The sequence below is a fragment of the Anolis carolinensis genome, chromosome 4 (genome assembly GCF_035594765.1).
Source record: "Anolis carolinensis isolate JA03-04 chromosome 4, rAnoCar3.1.pri, whole genome shotgun sequence".
In the NCBI taxonomy this organism is placed as follows: Eukaryota; Metazoa; Chordata; class Lepidosauria; order Squamata; family Dactyloidae; genus Anolis; species Anolis carolinensis.
Genome location: NC_085844.1, coordinates 227614734 through 227634388, shown reverse-complemented (window position 1 = coordinate 227634388; position 19655 = coordinate 227614734). Strand labels below are relative to the sequence as shown.

Genomic DNA, 19655 nt, shown 5'->3' with positions numbered 1-19655 from the left:
GATTAAGCCAAGAGCTCCAAGAGGAGGGTGAAGAGACGTCGTCAGGAGGATCCAAGGTCAGGAGGCAGCAGCGAAATCCGGAGGGCAAGCCAGTAGTCAAAAGCCAAGAGTAGTCGTCAATCAAAGGGCGAAGACAGAAGCAAGGTCAAATTCCAATCCAGGGTCCGAAGAGGGTGCAGTCATCAAAACCAGGTCCACGAAAAAGCACAAAGAGCCAAGCAACGATGGTAACAGCAGATCAGAAGCACAGTCCAAGTCCAGTCTTCATGAATGCACACAAATCCCAATGGCGCCTCAGCAACACCTTGCCACATGCAAAGTGAAGTGGCCAAACATTCCCATTTTATTCCCCTTCCTCTTGGGTGACCAAAAACTCACACCCAAACACCAGGTGTCCCAGATCTTACTCAGAGTCTGAACTCCACACAGCTAGGGCTCGTGGATCAGGAGTGCCTAATAGTTCATCGGAGTCCCAATCATCCTGCCCATACTTAGCCCCATGAACACTTAAAGAACCATCCTCCCTTCTCCAAGCATCCCAAGTGGGATCTGCTCCTGCAGACACCCCAGGTTCAGTAGTATCCATAGGCCCCAAATCCCCAGACATCTCCGGTGGCTGTGCCCATTCAGTGCCCACTTCCCCAGCCACCACCTGTTCCTCAGCATCCATTTCTTCCCCAAACTCCCCATCTGAATCTTCCTCAGAAGATTTCCCATTGAGCTCTCTAATTCGTTTCCTGCGCAACTCCTCCAATGAACCCTCATCACGAGGGTTTTTTCTTCCTCTTCTAATCCCATCACCATCAACCATAATCCCCGAAGGCGCAGTCACAACAATGAGCTCTTGATATCTGTTATGGTTTAGTTCCAGGACAAACACACACCTTGTGGATACAAAAACCCATGGATGCTCAAGTCCTGTTATATACAATGGCATAGTAAAAGTGGTACCCATTAAATGGCAAAATCAAGATTTTTGAGGGAAGTGTTTTAAAGCCATGGGTGATAATATTCATGGATATGAAAGGCTTACTGTAATGCCACAGTCTTTACTTCAGATATCACATACAATAGAGTCTCACTTATCCAACACTCGCTTATCCAACATTCTGGGTTATCCAACACATTTTTGTAGTCAATGTTTTCAATATATCGTGATATTTTGGTGCTAAATTTGTAAATACAGTAATTACTACATAGCATTACTGCGTATTGAACTACTTTTTCTGCCAAATTTGTTGTCTAACATGATGTTTTGCTGCTTCATTTGTAAAAGCATAACCTAATTTGATGTTTAATAGGCTTTTCCTTAATCCCTCCTTATTATCCAACATATTCACTTATCCAACGTTCTGCTGGCCCGTTTATGTTGGATAAGTGAGACTCTACTGTAGTCTCTTCACTCTGTTGGTCATGCCACCAAAGCAACAGTTCAGTGAAAAATTAAAGGAAACTCATGTCTTTTTCCTCTCTTATAACCAAAGAGATATTTTAAAATGTAGGAGATTTATTATTATATCTGAAGGGCAAGCCTCTTTTAGTATGTACTACACTTTTCTCACTGATTTCAGCATTACATTGGAGGAACTAAAAGCGTAATTGCTGACCCAGTGAGGGACTTCTCTTTTTCCAAACCTAAATGACGAAGCATATGAAAATGCTATATTAGCTGAAGATGTTGTAGGAAAGAAACATCTTTGAGAACATATTAACTATATACTTGGCAAAAAATGGTCAGCCTTTTGGCTTTACTGATCTGACTGCAGCCTTGGACTCACATAGGGATTAAATGGTTAACCCCAGTGTAAATCCAAGACTTTTATATCTGATGAAAGCTCTTTAGAAATGTCTTTGAAGATTTGTATTGATTGAAACCTGGCTATTTTAGATGTGATTCCAACATGTAAAATTTTATGCTAGGGTTACATTCTAGCAGTGTTGCTCTTTATTGTATATATTGATTGTACTCCTGCATCCCTTTGACAATCAGAAATATCACATGCCTAAAGCCTTAGCATTAAACATTCAACTCTATGCAGATGACATTCTTACTTTCAACATCACAAGTTTGTCTGAGAAAGCTGCTAAGGCACCTCACCTGTAACAATGCCAAATCCAAAGTTTTTGACAAAGGGGGGAACAAACCCCATATTAATTCTTGTGAGTTAGAACAGATCGATTCCTGTTTGTATCTTTTTCAGCTTCAGGATCCTGGAAGCAACAATTAAAGAAAAATGAGTTGAATTCTATGGTCTACATGAAAACTTTAAGTACATTCTGAATCCCAATTCTAAATATTTTCAAAGCAAAGGGATGTGTATTATAACTTCAAGAGCTGATATTTGAGTCTGCACAGTTTGAAAAGAAAACTTAACAGATGTTGATGCTTGATCCAACATATTTGCCCTTATGCCCTCCAGACCATCAAGATGACAGATATGTAGCAATGACAGTACCAATGTGAAGAGTAACTTCTGTTGTTTATCACAGTGAAATATTTAAAGCCTTTCACTCATTTGCACTTTGAACAAAAAGGACTCTATGATGCAGAATTCTCAAGTAAAGAATATATATCTGAGCATCCTTGAATGTCAGCAATACAGTGACATCAGAAATCCTTGGTGTTCCTTTCTTTTAAAAAAATGAGGACCTCAGATACAAAGAATTTTGCTGCAAACAACTAACCAGCATGTCACTTGAATGATTTGCTGCCAAATCCAGGAAAAGTATATGATATCCATTTTGGCAGATTGTCAAGGAGACCTGAAAATACGAGAAATATTTCTGACATAAACCTTATTTTTTCCTCCTGTTAGTAACATTGCATTAAAAGCATTTTCCTCATGTTAACAGTGTTTTTTTTAATTTCCAAGCAATATATGTATATGTTATTATATACTTTTAATTTTCATAATTCATTATCTTTATGCAAATCCTGTTATTTGACTTTAATGTGCTGTGATACAAGGATTAATTCAACAAATGTTTTGCCCCTAGTACTTATAAATATGTTTTCATCCCATCTTCACCAAAGATTGAAGAACAGATGGGTTGGAGATTTTGTTTGTTGCTTGGGTATGGCTGTTTTTCAAAATCTAAACAATCACATTTCTAGTGCTCACTACATGCTGAGTTGTGATAATAAATAACTGAAGGAAAACAGCTGTTTTTCAACACAAGACATCCATGAGAAAAATTGCATTGCTATCTTTTAAAATTGTATTAATTTTTACTTACTATTATAAGTTTGAAATGTGCTTTCTTGTCATTGGCATAAAACTTGCAATTCAAAAGAATATCTCCTGATGTTTCGACACTTCTTTATTTGCCAAAAAGTATTTATTTGGTCATTACAGTAGCAGAAATACAACCATCTTTGCAGTGAGGAATATATTTTGCAAGCATCTGGCAATTTATTGTCCTTGTTTAAAACACTAGGAAATAAACTACCATACATCAGGGGTAGCTAATTGGCAACGCAACTTTATCAATTAGATTAATTTAATCTGACCTCTTGCAACCCCACCAAATTTTAATTGAACATTTTTGGCCACTCTCATGTTGGATTTTTTTCTTGCAAGGCTCGATCGATCCAAACAAAATGGAAAGACCACTTTGGGACAATTTGACCAATTGAATGGTGGTCAGTGTATCATTTAACTTTTGCAGATTTGGCTATTTGTAGATTTTTCTTGTGTTCTCAAGAAAAAAGAGAAAAGGGGGCATTTTCATAGTTTTGCTACTTTTGTGCTGATTCTGTACCCCTAACCCCAATGAGTTTGGCAGGCTGATTATATTTCTCTCCATGTTAAAAAGTGAACTCAGTTCTACAGAGCATTTCTGCTATCTGAAGCTGACATAGGAACCAAAACCACACCAGTCACTCTTGCTCAGTTTCCCCCCACTTTATAATATTGCAATGAATAATATGCAAGTCTACCTCCATTAACAAAGCTCTAGACAGAGCCCTTATGGTCTCTTCCAACCCAATTACACTATGTAACAAAATTTGGGGGGGGGGGGGACTGGTTTTGATTTGAAAGTATTATTTCCTATTTAATTGTGTGGTACTTATTTGAAAGTAGTTGTTCTACTGCAGAAACTTCATTTTTGTAATTGCGACAAACTATGTTGAATTGGTTGAGACTCTGAGATATTCATTGAAGAACTATAGCAAAATGTGCTGCAGGATGTCCCACAGAAACAAAGTTTTTGCAGTTTAATAAACCTTTTCTATGTTTTCATGATAGAACCAATAAGGAAATGACATTTATAACCCAGGAACAAAAATCATGTTACATAGTGTTATTGGAGGCAAAACGATTAGTCCAGTATACTAGTTCAGACACACAATGTAGGATCTTGGCAAATATTGTTTGTAGAACTATGAAGCCCTAAGCTAGTATCCAAAGAATAGTCCCTAAGAATGTTGAAGATTACTTTCCTGACCATTAAGATAGACGTATTTGTGTGTGTCCATGTGTATGTTCCTATGTGCATTTTTATGTGCTATTATGCTTGCACATTTATAGACTTGTTTGGGAGGGAAAAGAAGAAGACATGACCACATGTCTTAGATTCACTATAGGTCCAAAATGGACTGTAAGTGTCATAACTGTTTTCTATAGAAATATTAATTTGTTGAGAATGTACTACTGAGAGAGATATTCAGAGTATAGATTTCATGACTACTTGTTAGATAGGAGTGTCTTTTTCCCTAATTTTGCTAAATTGTTCCTTGGTTTTTAATCTCTGAAAGCTGATTCAGGGATAATAAATCTGAACTAATCTTAATCATGGATGCCAAAAATATTTCACCTTCAGACTTCTTTATCTGCCAACTAACTGAACACTTTGGGATGCGAGGGAAGGCACACTAAATGACCACATCCTTCCATTATCTGTTTCTCTCCTGCTGCTGCTTGTTTCTTTTGTTCTAGATCGATGTGAATTGTGAAACCTTTGTCTTGTTTGTTTTTGGGGAATTGCAAAGTGTTTCAGAGATAGATACAGGGTGCATATACATTGTAGAATTCATGCAATTTGGCATCACTTTAAGTGCCAATACTCAATATTATAGAATCATGGAAGTTTTGCAAGGTCTTTAAGCTTTGCTGCCAAGGAGTGCTGGTGCCTCACCAAACTATAGTATAACATTGGGCTGTGGCAGTTAAAGTGGTATCACACTGAATTAATTCTACAGTGTAGATGCACCCACAGCAACACCTTTGCAAAGTGAAGTCCAGGTAATCTGTGGTTAATCAAAAACTGGATCCCAAAAGGTGAACCCCAGAATCCACAGCTCTATAGGAACCCGATCATGACAACCTTTCCCCTAGTTTCAAGCTACCCCTTACCGAACTCATCTAGAATGTTGCACAAGCACCGTACACACATCAGACATCAGGGGATGACCACTCATTCGTTAGCATAAACCCTTCACAATACCATGAGCAGACACATGGAAAACCAATGGGTTTTAGGAAGAGCCACCAGATTTTTCCTGATATGATCTAATCTCATTTCTGAAAATGTTTCCTCACCTCTATTGCTAAATTAGACCCCTCCCTCGGGTTTCCATTACATTTGCCAATGCCCTGAGCACCTTTTTGTTTACCTGGCCAGCACCCATTGTATCAACCAAAACAGAAGCATCAAAATCCATTTAAACCCATTATCTCTAGCCCAGCATTGAGAGGATCAATAAATAGATACAGGCCTCCAAATATATCTATGATAATTTATTAAATTTCCATCCAGACCTGGAGAACAATCAGCAACAATGACAGATAGCACATCCCAGACAGCCAGACAGCCTGCTGATGCTAGCCTAGCATGATCTGGACCAGTCAACACTCAGAGCAGCATAAGTCCTTTGTTTCAAACTGCCGTCAAAGCACTATAAATATTTCCATATGTTTGCACTGTTGAACATATGGAGTGCAAGCTCTTCTAGCATTTTCTTTGGCCAAAGATAATTTTGCTTTCAACCCATGTGTGTTTTATTCAATCCTTTGGGAGCTTGACACTGTGGGCCCTGAACCCATGATTTTAGTGGAGCTGAAATCACATAACAGTTTTGATATCTTTGGCATTTTCAACCAAGAATTATGGGGGAAAGGTTTCATTCACACATACCAGAGTATCTCATTGGAGATAAAAGCGGGATATAAATAAATATAATGGTGATGATATTAGGATTCATCAGAATTTTCCAAACAGATTGTATTTTAGGTGAACACAACATATTCACTCATATTTGGACCCTCCTGCTACCCCAAGCAGCTAAACTAGCCAGAAAACTACAAATCTATCACAACAACTGAATATGAAATCTTGTTCTCTAGGGCCCCTTCCACATAGCTGCATAAAATCCACATTGAACTGGATTATATTACAGTGTAGACTTGGATAATCCAGTTCAAAATTGATATTGTGGATTATCTCCCTTGATATTCTGGGTTATATAGCTGTGTGGAAGGGCCCAAAGAGAGATTGCATAGAGATGTCTCCTGAATTTCTGTGATTATTTTGACTGGAATAGTGTTGCTAAAGTTATCCCCACATTTTATCTCATATGTTCTAATAAGAGCATATTAGAAATTATTTGGCATAATATACAGTGCCATCCTGGGTATTTGGTTTACTTGTTTACCACTCAAAATAAATCAAGCCTGTCAATTGTTGGACATTATAGCGTATGCATATCCATTTTGCCCTGGCTGCCTTACATCAGTGCAATGTCCCCTGTACCCAATGAGATAGTAAAATGTCAGAAACCAATCATTATTGATTTTTCCCCACACTGATGTTGCAAATGAACAACTACAGTAAATAGTTATTTCACTGAAGAAGAAGAAAACCACACATTTATTTTCATCCCAGAGTTTTGCATTCATTACTGTGTTTTCTGGGAGATTTAATCAAGCTGCAGAACTTAGAGTAGTGTCATCTTGTTCATCTCAAATGTAATCTGCATAGGCAATTTGCAGTGAGTCTGTATGTAATAAATCTTTGAGATTTACATGCCAAGATAAATGGTTCTACAAGTGTTGGCTACTGTACTTGTGTGATTCCTAGCTATATTCCCTTTACAGAATTTCTCCAGTCTCACAAATGTATTTAAGATGCCAGTGTGATTATAGCTGACTAGCAAACCTCTAGGCATACTTGGTGATATGCACAAAATAAAACAAGATTACCTTGGTAAATTTCAGAGCTTTTAAAGTTTTATAAAGAGATATTAAACAGGACAGGTTTCCATGGAGAGAAGGCAGACAAGTGCCAGTTTTTACCCTAAGGACTTGTAGCACTGCTTTGATTATTTGGATTTTATAGGTCTCAGCTGTGAAACAGAAGTGCTGACCTTCCTGCTGTCAAGCTTGACATTTTAATGATGCTTGCGTTCATTTTTTAAAATGGGGTCACTAAGCAAAAGTACTGACAACTGTATATTTCAGCAGAAATATTAAAATATTCTAAATATGAGGAATCTTTTCTCATGAGTAAAAACTGTGTGGGAAGAGATAGAGGTATGGTTGAAGGGGTGATAAACACATTTCCACATCTGGAGTAGCACTTTGGTGATTTGAATAAACAGGGTTTTATGTAGATTAAGCATTCAGTGGCTAATTTAATTCCTCTTAGTTTAATGAGATTCAAGTCTGACCAGTTTATTGTGAAGGCATACACTGTTTACTCAAAAGTAGATCTCATTGGAATCAGTGGATTCTAGTGCCAGAAATACGGGTGTGGGTTTGCTGGTTGAGCAGCCAGCCATTAATCTTAGTTTACCATCCTAATATTTTTAGGAACTGTCTAGAACCATCGTCTCTCTGTTTAACAGCATCCCCTGTTTGAAAGCCTTCTTATCCAAGTCTGGTTTAAATAACGAAAAGAATTGGAATTGGTTATTTAGCAAGGATTTATCCAATCAATGAAAGCACAGTGACTATGATTATTTTTGACTGACCAAATGAAAAAAACTCACACACAATATGTTACTTTAAGGCCTGGATTGTCAGGTTTGAGAATCAGCAGCGTAGACCAGAATCAATACGATTTAAGTGTATTTGTTTAGAAAAGAAGAATGAAAAGTTGAAGTGACAGATAGACCTAATGTTCTACATTCATATCAGTGTACTGTGAGCACTTCTGCAAGCACAGATAAGCAGCGGGTAGTCTCCAGCAATCACGTTTCAGAAGTCTCAGAGATAACATACATTGCTTTTGAAATCGTTATTTCTAACAATTTCCAAGTTCCATCTTTGATTGTGATAATGACACAATGCTGAAGCCTAAGTATTTATACTATAATCTAAATAATTTTGGCTTATTGGTCAGTGTGTACCTGTGTCTTTTACAAAAAGCTGCCCTTCCTCTTGTACTTACTTGCTTTTGTGAGGTCAAGTTAACCACTTTCCTATTTCAAGTTAAACACTTTCCGCATGTCACACAATGTGGTGGGAAACTGGGCTGAGTATCTGCATTTTGGCTGAATGTTTTTACATTTACTGTCCCGTCTTTCAGCCACCATCTGTCTTATGTTGAACATCTGTCTTATGTTTACAGAGCTTCACCTGAATTGTGACATTACGGATCATTTTTTTACTAGCTGTACAAGAACATCAAATTATATGACTAAGCACTTCCATGGTTTTTGAGTGTTGTGTGCATTCCTTTCCTAGACTCCAGTTATTAGTTTTTGCCTGAACTTGTCATCTATTTTTCCTATTTGTTCTGTATTTTAAAACTCCATATGCAGGGCAGTTGAGCTTGTGTTCATAATCAGAGGTATATTGCCTTAGAACATAGAGGTTGTGATTCTAAACACTGAGATAAAGGTTTAGGTAAAATGCTCTTTCTTGAGAAATCCCAGAGGAATCTAACTGGCTACTTTAGACAAATGATAAAAGGCCAGATGGGCTCTTATTCCAGTTTAGCAATACATATGCCCTTAATATTTTTTTAACGCTTACTATTCCTCATATTCTTGTATTCTGCTCTATATTCCTAAGTAGTTTTTGGTGTATAATGGAGTAATGTGGCTTTGTAGAATCAGTGATACTATTTTTCTCTTACACTTCTCATTGTATTTGTAATCTCTTTTCTTTGGTTTTTCCAGGTCCAGGTTTCCATCCAGTTTGCCTCCCTTGCTTGCACGCTTGCCTATCCACTATGGACTATATTTTCCCCAAGGAGTTAATTGAAGGTAAGTTTTTAAATGCCATACTCATGTTTAATGCATGATGGCAGGGATGCTAGATAGTAAACATAGACGAACACTGACAAAAGGAAAATGTGTACAAAAGAGCAGTTGTTTTGTTTTTAAGCAGATGTACATCATGTTACCTCAGCACAAACAATGAAACTATTGCAGGAGAGAGTGCCAATACAATTATGTGTAAAATTGTGATCTAATCTTGCGTTTATGAAGTAGAGGATTTTGGCTTACATTTAGGCATGATTGTTAAATGTGTAATCTGATGCTTTATACTTCTATTCCTCAACATTTCTTTTAAAATGTATCACCCATAGGGGTGATACTAGCATAAAGGCTAGCTTTGACTATCCTTAAAGCAATCTGTTCTTAAACAAGGGTAATTAGAGTCTGAACAAATGGCTTAGATGACCTACTTTGCTCTCTTGTTCGACATCCACCCAACCTCTTGGCTTTAGAGTTTTCCTTTTATGCATTTCCCCCCTGATTATAACATATCTCTAGTGATGAGGTTGACCTTTTGTCCCTTGAAAAAGCCACTGAAGAACTGCCAGCTAACTTTATGTCTCCGAATAAAGGACATCCTCACTAGTGATACATGATTGTTTTCTGTTTGCAAAGCATAGAACAATTTGGTCACAGTCCGAAATGTGTGTTAGGGGAACTGTACTGATTTCCTTAACTGCAGAATTAAACTATAGAAATTACTATAACAAGAAATAATTGTGATTGCTAACCTGGATGGTTTAAAAAGGACATTGGACAAATTCACTCAGGATGATTACTATTTAAGATGGATATAGAGTAGTGATATGGGCGGTATTTGTTTCATCTCTTTCATTCGTCTATTTGTTTAGTATTGTCCAATCGGATGCACAAAACGAAAAATGCCATTTTAGGATGAAACAAATGGTGACACGAAAAACAAAAATATACGGTCACTGTTCTTGCTTTCATTTTCCTTTTGTTTCAGGCTACATAACAATAAGCAGGTACTGACAGAGGACTGCTTTGCCATTACAGCTTATGTGTACCAATGGGTGTTAATAATAATACTAATATTAATAACAATATTTACTCTGGGACCCTAAGCTGAGTCTAAGAGAGATTTGCTTCCCTGTGACAGCTGATGTGTGCCAATGGGTGTTAATAAGAATATTAATAACAGTAGTACTCTGGGGAAGACCCAAACATTTTAAAAGTTGGTGGGCTAAAAGGGGTCAAAATGCCCTCCGTGTGCGGTGATTTTTTTTACCCCTCTAGCCCAAAAACTGAGTGGGGGGGGGGGTGAGCCTCAGAAGCCCTCCCATTTCTGCCAATGGGCCAAAAATTTTCGGTTTTTTGTAAGCAAGACGATAATTCTATTCATATAGGTGCCCCGTTTTTGGAAACGGGGACCAATACAAAAACTGATACAAAATGAATGAAACCAAACATTTATATTTCATGTATATCTTATATATATAGCCTGAAGGCAATTTCGTATTCTAGTTTTAATAAATTTCTGCATGAAATAAAGTTTGTATATATTGAACCATCAGAAAGCAAGGCATCACAGAAAGAAAGCCAACAGTGTGGACTATTTCAGATTTTGGAGTATTTTGGATATTAGAATTCCAAATATGGGATGCTCAACCTGTAGAAGGTTTGTCCAGGATCACCTTCAGGATATTTCTGGTAGCAGGTGAAAACTTACTATTTTGAGGAGATATCATCCAAAATAGTATTTTTTCCAAACTCGACTCAGTTGTGGTTCTAGCTTGTGATTGTACCTCTTAAGAGCAATGGTGGTGTAATGGGTTAAACCCTTTTGCCAGCTGAACTGCTGACTTGAACGTTGGGTTGCTGACCTGAAGGTTGCTGGTTCGAATCCGCAAGAAGGGGTGAGCTCCCATCTGTCAGTTCTACTTTGCGGGGACTTGAGAGAAGCCTCCCAGGAACACTTCCCGGCATCCCCTGGGCAATATCTCTGTAGACTGCCAATGTCAATGTAGCAATGTCAATGTAGGCAGAGGTGGGAATGAGCAGCTATATACTTTCCAATACTCCAAGCAGAAGTACCACAGAAGTACAGAAAATGTTATTCTAATTTTTCTATAAAGTGTTTTGGTTTTTCCTTTCTTTGGGAGCTTTGTGTCAATTAAGAGTCTAAGAGATATAAATTTCCAGCACTTTCTTATCACATGGAGACTAACCTGTAAAGGTAACTCACAAAACATCCTAGCTTTTCAGCAGGTGATGAGTAGAAACAATAATTGAATAAGTGCTAGTTGTGAAAGTTTATTAATGGAATTTTATGAATAAGATGCATATGAAATGATGAAAAAACACTGAAAACCAAGAAATCTTGAAATTCTACTGTAGTGGGTTAATAATGGATGAGTGTCTTGCAAGGCAAGAACATCTGGGATGGGTGACAAATCATATAAAGAAAAAATCAGAGAGTTAAAACACCATTATATGAAGACACAGATGCTGAGAACAGACAGAGGTTGTCTGAGGATACAAGTGATGTTTACACAGGCAATATTTCAGCACAACGGAATATTGGAAGAAGAGAATTGCCACTCAAAATGTTTTATTAACTTACATTTTTCTGTACCCTATCTTAGATGCTACTGCAATCCTAGAGTTTAAAATTAAAAGGAAACTTACTTGAAATGACTGTAGTAGGTTTTGTGTGTAGCCAAACATGTTTAAATTGTATCAACATTTGCAAGAAAAAGAATCCTTATCATGAATCAATGCTGTTGGACCACACAATGTTCTTCCAGCTTCAAAGTGAAAGTGCTTTTTAGGCATTAATGCATTTTTTTTTTAAAAATCTCATTTTACTCAAAACTTTGTTTGAACAAATACCTATTTTGAGATTTGTGCCCTGATCTGAATTGGATTTGGAGGCAGGGGGTAAGGTGATCAGAGGGCAGGACAACTATGTATGATTTGACATCCATCCCAAATATAGTATCACTATTTTTATGTGTTTGGGTGAGGGTTAGACAAAGTATCCAGCCACCCATTTTTGAAGGTCTGTGATTCTCCACTTAGTCTGTTTTATATAATTGAATATTTTCTATTTTTCTACATTATATGCATTGCATGGAGTTGTTCCTCCACATTAGTCCCTCTATTGTGCACATGCTCCATGAAGTCACTTTTAGTTTCGCACTGGGTTGAAAGGGAGGAGTGGAAGGGGTCTGTTGATGTTTGTGTTCAACATTAGTTATGATCAATGTTTTTGTGACCAATTGTACTTATGATCAATAGCAAAGGGGTAGATCTGGCTCTAGATCTCCTGAATCAGCAGCTATAAGAGTAGCCACCAACAGCCTCTTCCTCCCTCTGCTGCCTCCATCCCATCCAGCTCCCAATCAATCTCTTCCCTCTGCCCTGCTCACTTCATCCATCCCAAAGAATGCAACCCCAGCTCTCCATCACATGTACATGTTTGTCATGTTTAAAGTTCAATCACTAATGATCATTCACTGAGATGCTAAGCAAAGAAGAGTATTGGATGGGGGCTCCATCCAGTGAGAGTGCAAGGTGGTTAATGGGCAGGAAAATAAGAGATTAGATTTATTTATGCCAAAAAGAAAAATAAATCAGTACAGTAGTAGTAGTAGTAGCAATCGTACACTTTATTTATATTCTGCTCTATCTCCCTGAGAGGACACAGAGTGGATTACAACATACACGGATAGGCAAACATTCAATGTCTTAATACAGTGGAATAACAATGACATACAAATACACAGAACAAAGGTAAAGGCTTCCTCTTTCATCTCCAACTTTTTGGAGATGGTGCTCTTGTTCCATTTCCAAGCCAAGGAGCCTGTTGTCTGCAGACACCTCCTGGTTGTCTTGCTGGCATGGCTGCATGGGAACCTGTATTACTTTCCCGCCAAGACGGTACCTATTGATCTACTCAGGTTTACATGTTTTCAAACTGCGAGGTTGGCAGGAGCTAGGGCTAACAGTGGGAGCTCCCACCAACCCGTGGCTTTGAACTGTCATCCTTTAGGTCAGCAGATTCAACAGTTCAACGGTTTAATCCATTCTGCCACCGTGGATATGGATATGATAGGACATTCAATTTTGACCCTATGTTACTTCAAGGTTAGAGGAATGTGTGGTTGTCAATACACATTCAGTTTGAATTATAAGGGGTACGTGTAATGCATGATACTATTTTTCAGGTGTGAATGCAGCTTTAAATCCATAGTGTCTTTTCTGAAAGAACATAGAGAAAGTTGAATTAAACATTGGGGGAGGGGCAAAAAGTTTTGCAGGCATACATCATCACAGACAATGTGGATAAGTCAATGCAAACCAATTAACTATAGACTGATTAAAATGTGTTTTCCCCACATGAGAATTGAAAAGTCCAATAGGCATTCAGTAAATTTTAAGTGCATGTATCAACTACCCATGGCAATCTAAGCAAATAGAAACTAATGTATTGGGTTTCTGTTTGTTTTTTGTTTTTGTTTTTGTAATTCTAGTTTTCTTTGTTTATTCTTTATTTGTGTTTTATTTAAAAAAATCATTTTGAAACTATCACTTATTCTAATACATTGTTGGATATTGAAAATGCAATTAAAAAGAAAGGAAGGGAAAGGAAGAAAAAGAGAAGAAAGTGGACGTACACAGGGTGTGAACATTGCCAAGATATGTTTGTTGTTATTATTTGCCACCAAGTCAACTATGACTTATGGCGACTCTATGAATGAGAGCTCTCATCAGCTGCCCTGCTCAGGTTTTGCAAACTCAATGCTGTTGTTTCCTTGATAGAATCAATTTAGCTGTAATTACACCTTCCTCTCCTCTCCATCCATCCTGCTCTGTCTGCACTAAACTGATCCAACTCCTAAAGTCAACATGTTTAGGCCACCAATGATCTAATGAATATTCAGTTCTACCTTTAACAGTGTTAACAAAAGAGTAAGGTAAAGGTAAAGGTTTTCCCCCTGACATTAAGTCTAGTCATGTCTGACTCTGAGGGTTGGTGCTCATTTCCATTTCTAAGCCAAAGAGCAAGCATTGTCTGTAAACACCTCCAAAGTCATGTGACTGGCATGACTGCATGGCGCGCTCTTACCTTCCCACTGGAGTGGTACCTATTGATCTACTCACATTTGCATATCTTCAAACTGCTAGATTGGCAGGCACTGGGGCTAACAGTGGGAGTTCACTCCGCTCCCCAAATTCAGCAAGTTCATCAGCTCAGCGGTTTAACCCACTGTGCCATGGGTGCTCCTAACAAAAGAGTACAATGATTCAAATGAAACACTTCCCTTCTATATAAAATTTCCTCTCTGTTATCTTTAGAGGCGTGTGTGTATGTGTATGTGTTCATGCACTAAAATAAGCTCCACTTATCTCACAGGACTGTTGCAACAAAAGAGAAGATTTAGAACAAGAATTAATTACATTAATGATGCTGTTTGAATGTTAATACTTCAGTGTCTTTCAGATCGTGCTTTATATTCTTTGATAAAGCATGCTCCAAAGAATTAACATTTTTATCTTCCTAAGCTTCCTAGTGCAATTAAAGTACTGGGTTTTAGCCACTGAAATGTTTTTTTAAAATGTTTTTTAAAATGTATTTTAAATATAGAATTAGGAAATGTGCTCAGGTGTTGTGTTGTCTGTTGCCTGTAAAATTTGCTTACCTAAACTGATCTATTCTGTTTTGTACTTCCTTAAATGTTAAAGAAGCTTTTCTTTACTTCCCTTTGGCAGAATGATTTAGTTCATATGCAGCAGACAATGCTCAATGCATGTTTATTTATGCTTATCTACACTTTCCTCTTCCATGCAACCAACTATTAATCTTCTAAGGAGATGCTCCCTTTTCCTTGTCCTACACCCACTGCAGTTCTTACAGATAAGCTGGAAGCATATAGAAAACTGTAAACCTCATGCATCATCTCCACATTTTTGCTTGTCCACATGGCCCTGCCTCCCTAAACAAAGAATGTGCTATCCTGTTTGAGGACATTGTTTGAAGACTGAGGCTTGCTTTTTTTAAAATGGTGCTCCACAGTTTTTCTCTTGGTTTTTCTAGACCTGCCCCACTAAAAAACTGGTGGAAGCCTTTAGTCAGAAATCACTACCTTCCTCTTTCATAGTTATAAAGTTTATGGGTCTCGTATCTGCGACAGTTTTCAAAGAAGTAGCCATATTAGTCTCTTATAGCAGAAAAAAGGAGGAATTAAATACTAAGGGGGAAAGCAAGAATGTCGCAGCACCTGTAAGGTTTAATTATTATTATTATCTTTTGCTTTAGCTTTCATGTCCCTGTTCATGAAAAATATAGTGCCAGAGAAACAAAATCCTACAGGATTGTTCCTTTAGTTACTAAGAAAACTGCCATTATATCCATGCTCTTGGAAAAACAGATGTGAGGTGGCAGGGTAATGTCCTGTAACAACATTTGGCTTACATGTGTGTCCAGCACACAAAGCAGTGGCAACATAAGTCAGGCATCTATAATATTATATGAAATGACTCTATGAATTTGTACATAAGTTGGAATAGGAACACTTTTAAGTGTAATTCCAGCTAGATAGATAGATAAGCTTTGGATAGCATAGGGAAGAGCTAACAGCCCTGTAAGGTTTCTTTTGCTGTCTGTTCCCCTGTTTAGAATATTTCACCTCACTTTTTGCCCCTTTGAGAATTGGATTTTGAAAATACTGCCTTATTGTGGAAACAAGGATTGGTGAGAAAGCTTCAGTGGAGACTCCTTTTCCCAGTGATACGTCTTTCAGGGAGGAATCTCCATTCTCCCTGAAAGTGAGAGGTAGATTTCTCTCACTTTGTGTTGTCTCACCCCTGTTTGTAACTATGAGTTGTTTGTAAGTTTGATGTTTCTAATTCGGGGACTGCCTGTATTTCCAAATTCTGGCTTCTCCCTTAATTATAGAAACATAGAATTGTGGAGTTCAAATGGACCTAAGGCTCATTCAATCCAACTCTTTGCCCATACAGGAAGTCCACAGCTCGAGCATCCATGATAGATGGCCTTCTAGCCTCTGTTTTTTAAAGTGTCTTTTACATTCCAGGATAGTCATTACACTGACTAACACATCTTAACTTGGGAAAGTCCTTTCTAATTTCATAATCTTTTTTCTGACTCAAATCCTACCCTAAAGTGTTGCACGCATGCAACAGTGTCTTATCTTGTTATATTTCCAGGTCCAAGGCCTGCCCACACAGACAAAAAAAATTACTCACCTTGAATAGGTTTCTATCTGGACACATAATGTTTGCCATGATTCACATCCTGGTTATTTAGCCCTCAAAGTGCTTTAAAAGGAATTGCCTTTCCCTCTTATTCTCATCAGAAATTCATATGCCCCCCCCTCTCCCCTCAATGTGACCCTTCCCAACAGGCAGCTTTGCATTGAAGATGGCAGAGGATTTAGAGATCGCCCAGACTGGTTAGTGGGAAATGACAAAGGCCAGCAGCTCATATGATTGTTCCCACTTCTTGGTAACGGTTGATTTAATTTTAATTTTGCCACTAATAAGTTTTAAAATGGCAAATCTAAAATTAAAAGGATGATTACAACTTAGACAGAAACAGTTATATTCACATGCATTGGGAGAAAAGCAAAGCTGCCACTTTCATATGGCCACCTGTACTGTAGTGTGAAAAGAGTTTATGAAAAGAAACTGATATCAAGGTGAATTCACCCAAGGAACATATATAGCAGCTTAAAAGACATTCATTATGATGTACATGCTGCATGTGGCACTAGTGAGGTAAACATGGTGTATGTGGATTGTGTTAGACATACAGTATTGCCTTTCTTTGTTATAGATGTAATTTGTTATGAGCAACAGCACCTATGCAATACATAGAGACAGTTGCACGTATGACTTGTCTGAGAGGGTAGGACTTGAATCAATGGATTTGGTTCACAAGAAAAAAGATGTATACAGTGTAAGAATCTAAAACCTCTTGACATATTTAATTTTAATGTCTGTATTATATGTTTTAAGACATTGAATAATTGCCTCCATGTAAGCTGCCTTGAGTCCCGTTCAGGGTAGAGAAAGGCGGGGAAGAAATAGAGCAAATAAATAACTAGAGCAAATAAATATTTCATATCCAAATCCCATGCATTGTGCAGTAGATTGTGCCATGCATTGAAAAATATGCTTATTGAAGTCAAAACTTCTATCCTTAAAAGCACCCTTGAAAGTAAAGGCAATCCTCAAGTTACAAACATCCGAATTACAAACAACTCACAGTTAAGAACAGAGGTGAGGCAACAGGAAGTAAGAGAAATCTACCCCAAGGAAGGGAAATTCACTCCTGAAAGAGTTATCATTCAGACATCTTTATCCTACCAAAGTGTGTTCAGTGACAAAAGAACTCTACATAGTAACAGATTGAAGAATTGGATTTATAAAAACAATGGGATATTCACCAGATTTCCTGAATAGCTTTGCAAAACAAGTTTTAACGTTTGGCAGCCTTTAAACACTCACAAATGGATTAAGTAATCAGGAACAATAGTAAATAACTAAAAATGGAAGTTAACACCCTACAGGAGGAGCAGCTCTTATTTCCCCCTCTAAATAAAGGACTGATTAGTCCTTTGAGAATTTCTTCACAATGGACAAACATGGGAAAGAGCCATGTCTACCACCTCAAGTTTGCCCAGTCTGGGGCCACTCCGATATTTTGGAAGCAGAAAAATCAGCTCAGTTTCAAATTTGAGGGAGAGACAAAGGATTCCTTAGAATTGTAGGTGTGCTCAATAAAGACATACCTCTCTCAAGAGCTCAGCTGCAGAACAAGGTTGGTGAGACAACACTACACTACCTCTAAGTAACACAGATAATATCATTTGTTCACAACTTATGGTTTCTTACAGATTTTGAGAAAATATATGTAGATACAAAACAGGCAATATAAGTCTTAAAGGACTTATTTCAATGTTCTCTAAGGCCCTTCTACACTGCCATATAGAATCCAGATTCTCTGCTTTGAAATAGATCATATGGTATTGTAGACTCAAATAATCCAGTTCGAAGTAGATAATGTGGATTATCTGATTTGATAATATGGATTATATGGCAGTGCAGAAGGGGCCTAAGTGAATTCTTTCTACAAGTGTAAGTTCAAAAAAGTGGAACTACATTATTATTTTGTATCAGAAAATATGTGAGTCAGGTTTACCTCCTGCCTTCATGGGTCTTCAGACCCCATCATAAATTCTTATTAGTCTTGTATGACAGTATAGTTCTTCTAGAAAAACTGACAAGCAACAGAGGGCTGTCATCACTCAAGTCTCAGCTTGTCTTGATCATAATTTTGAAGAGACAAAATCTGAAGCTCAGATACTGTATTCTCTTGCACTTACTGATAGGTTAGAGATTGCCCACAGGTGGGTTTCTGTTCCCTATTTTATATGTATTATTTATTTTATTTTTATTTTAAGAATTTATACTCTTGTCTTTTTTTCTAAGAAGAATTCCAGGTGGCTTACAGTGGTTTCAGGCTCTGATGTAGTCTTCAATGTAAAATAGAATAAAACAGAACAGTAAGAAATCTCCAGTCTTTTCAAATTTCCTGTCAAATATCCTCCAGACCTAAACTTTACTGCTGAAAAATCCAGGGCAACTCTGATTCAGAAAATATTGCAGTCGAAGTAAGAAAAATTATTTAGAACTCAATGCATGTTTGTAAGATGAAGCACTATTCTTTTATATTATTTTAAATAATGGCTATTTAGCATTTATGTCTGTGGATTATTAAACCTTTCTGAGATTACAATTTCACACAAAGTCTATACAGGAAGAGTATACTGGGAACTATAAATTGATCTGAGAATCTGAAAATATTAGAACATCAAAATGTGTTAATGTTAAAATTGCAATTAAATCATTGTATTGCCAGGGAAACCTGCAATGCTGGCATTTATTTTAGTTGAGGAGGTAGTCTTATCCCCTTCCAACAGTATTCCTGAAAATGTGCTTATTTTTATTTAATTAATTTTACTCCATTTTATACTGGCATGTGATCCAAAATGAAGTACACAATTGAAAATAACAAATTTTGATTAAAACCTATTTTACAAAAGTGAAAATCAAATATAATTTTGTTAAAAAGGCGTATGATTAAAACAGTTCAAAACATACTTAAAACACAATTGAATGGATACAAGATAAAAACAGAGATGCATCTTTCAACTGCTTTACTATGATATGATTAAAAATCAAAATCACACCTAAATTGAAAGGTATTGGTCTGCTAATGGAAAAAGAATAGGGAGGGAGCCAGCCAAATCTCCTATGGGAGAAATTTCCAGAGAAGATCCTGCAGAAGCTTCTGAGAAGACTTTCTCATTCTCATGTCCTCATCAAATGAGATTGTCATGGTGTCAGAAAGTCTTATTAGATACAGATTCTATTTTAA

At 37.3% G+C, this 19655-nt stretch overlaps 1 protein-coding gene across 1 annotated transcript in view; it reads left to right on the top strand.

The window, feature by feature from the left end:
• Positions 1 to 19655, top strand: part of sulf2 (sulfatase 2) — a 364375-nt gene that overhangs the window by 89802 nt on the left and 254918 nt on the right. Inside the window, exon 2 of the mRNA XM_008110106.3 lies at positions 9125 to 9211. The gene's annotated coding sequence lies outside the window, so the exon portion shown is untranslated. The remainder of the gene's footprint in view (positions 1 to 9124; positions 9212 to 19655) is intronic.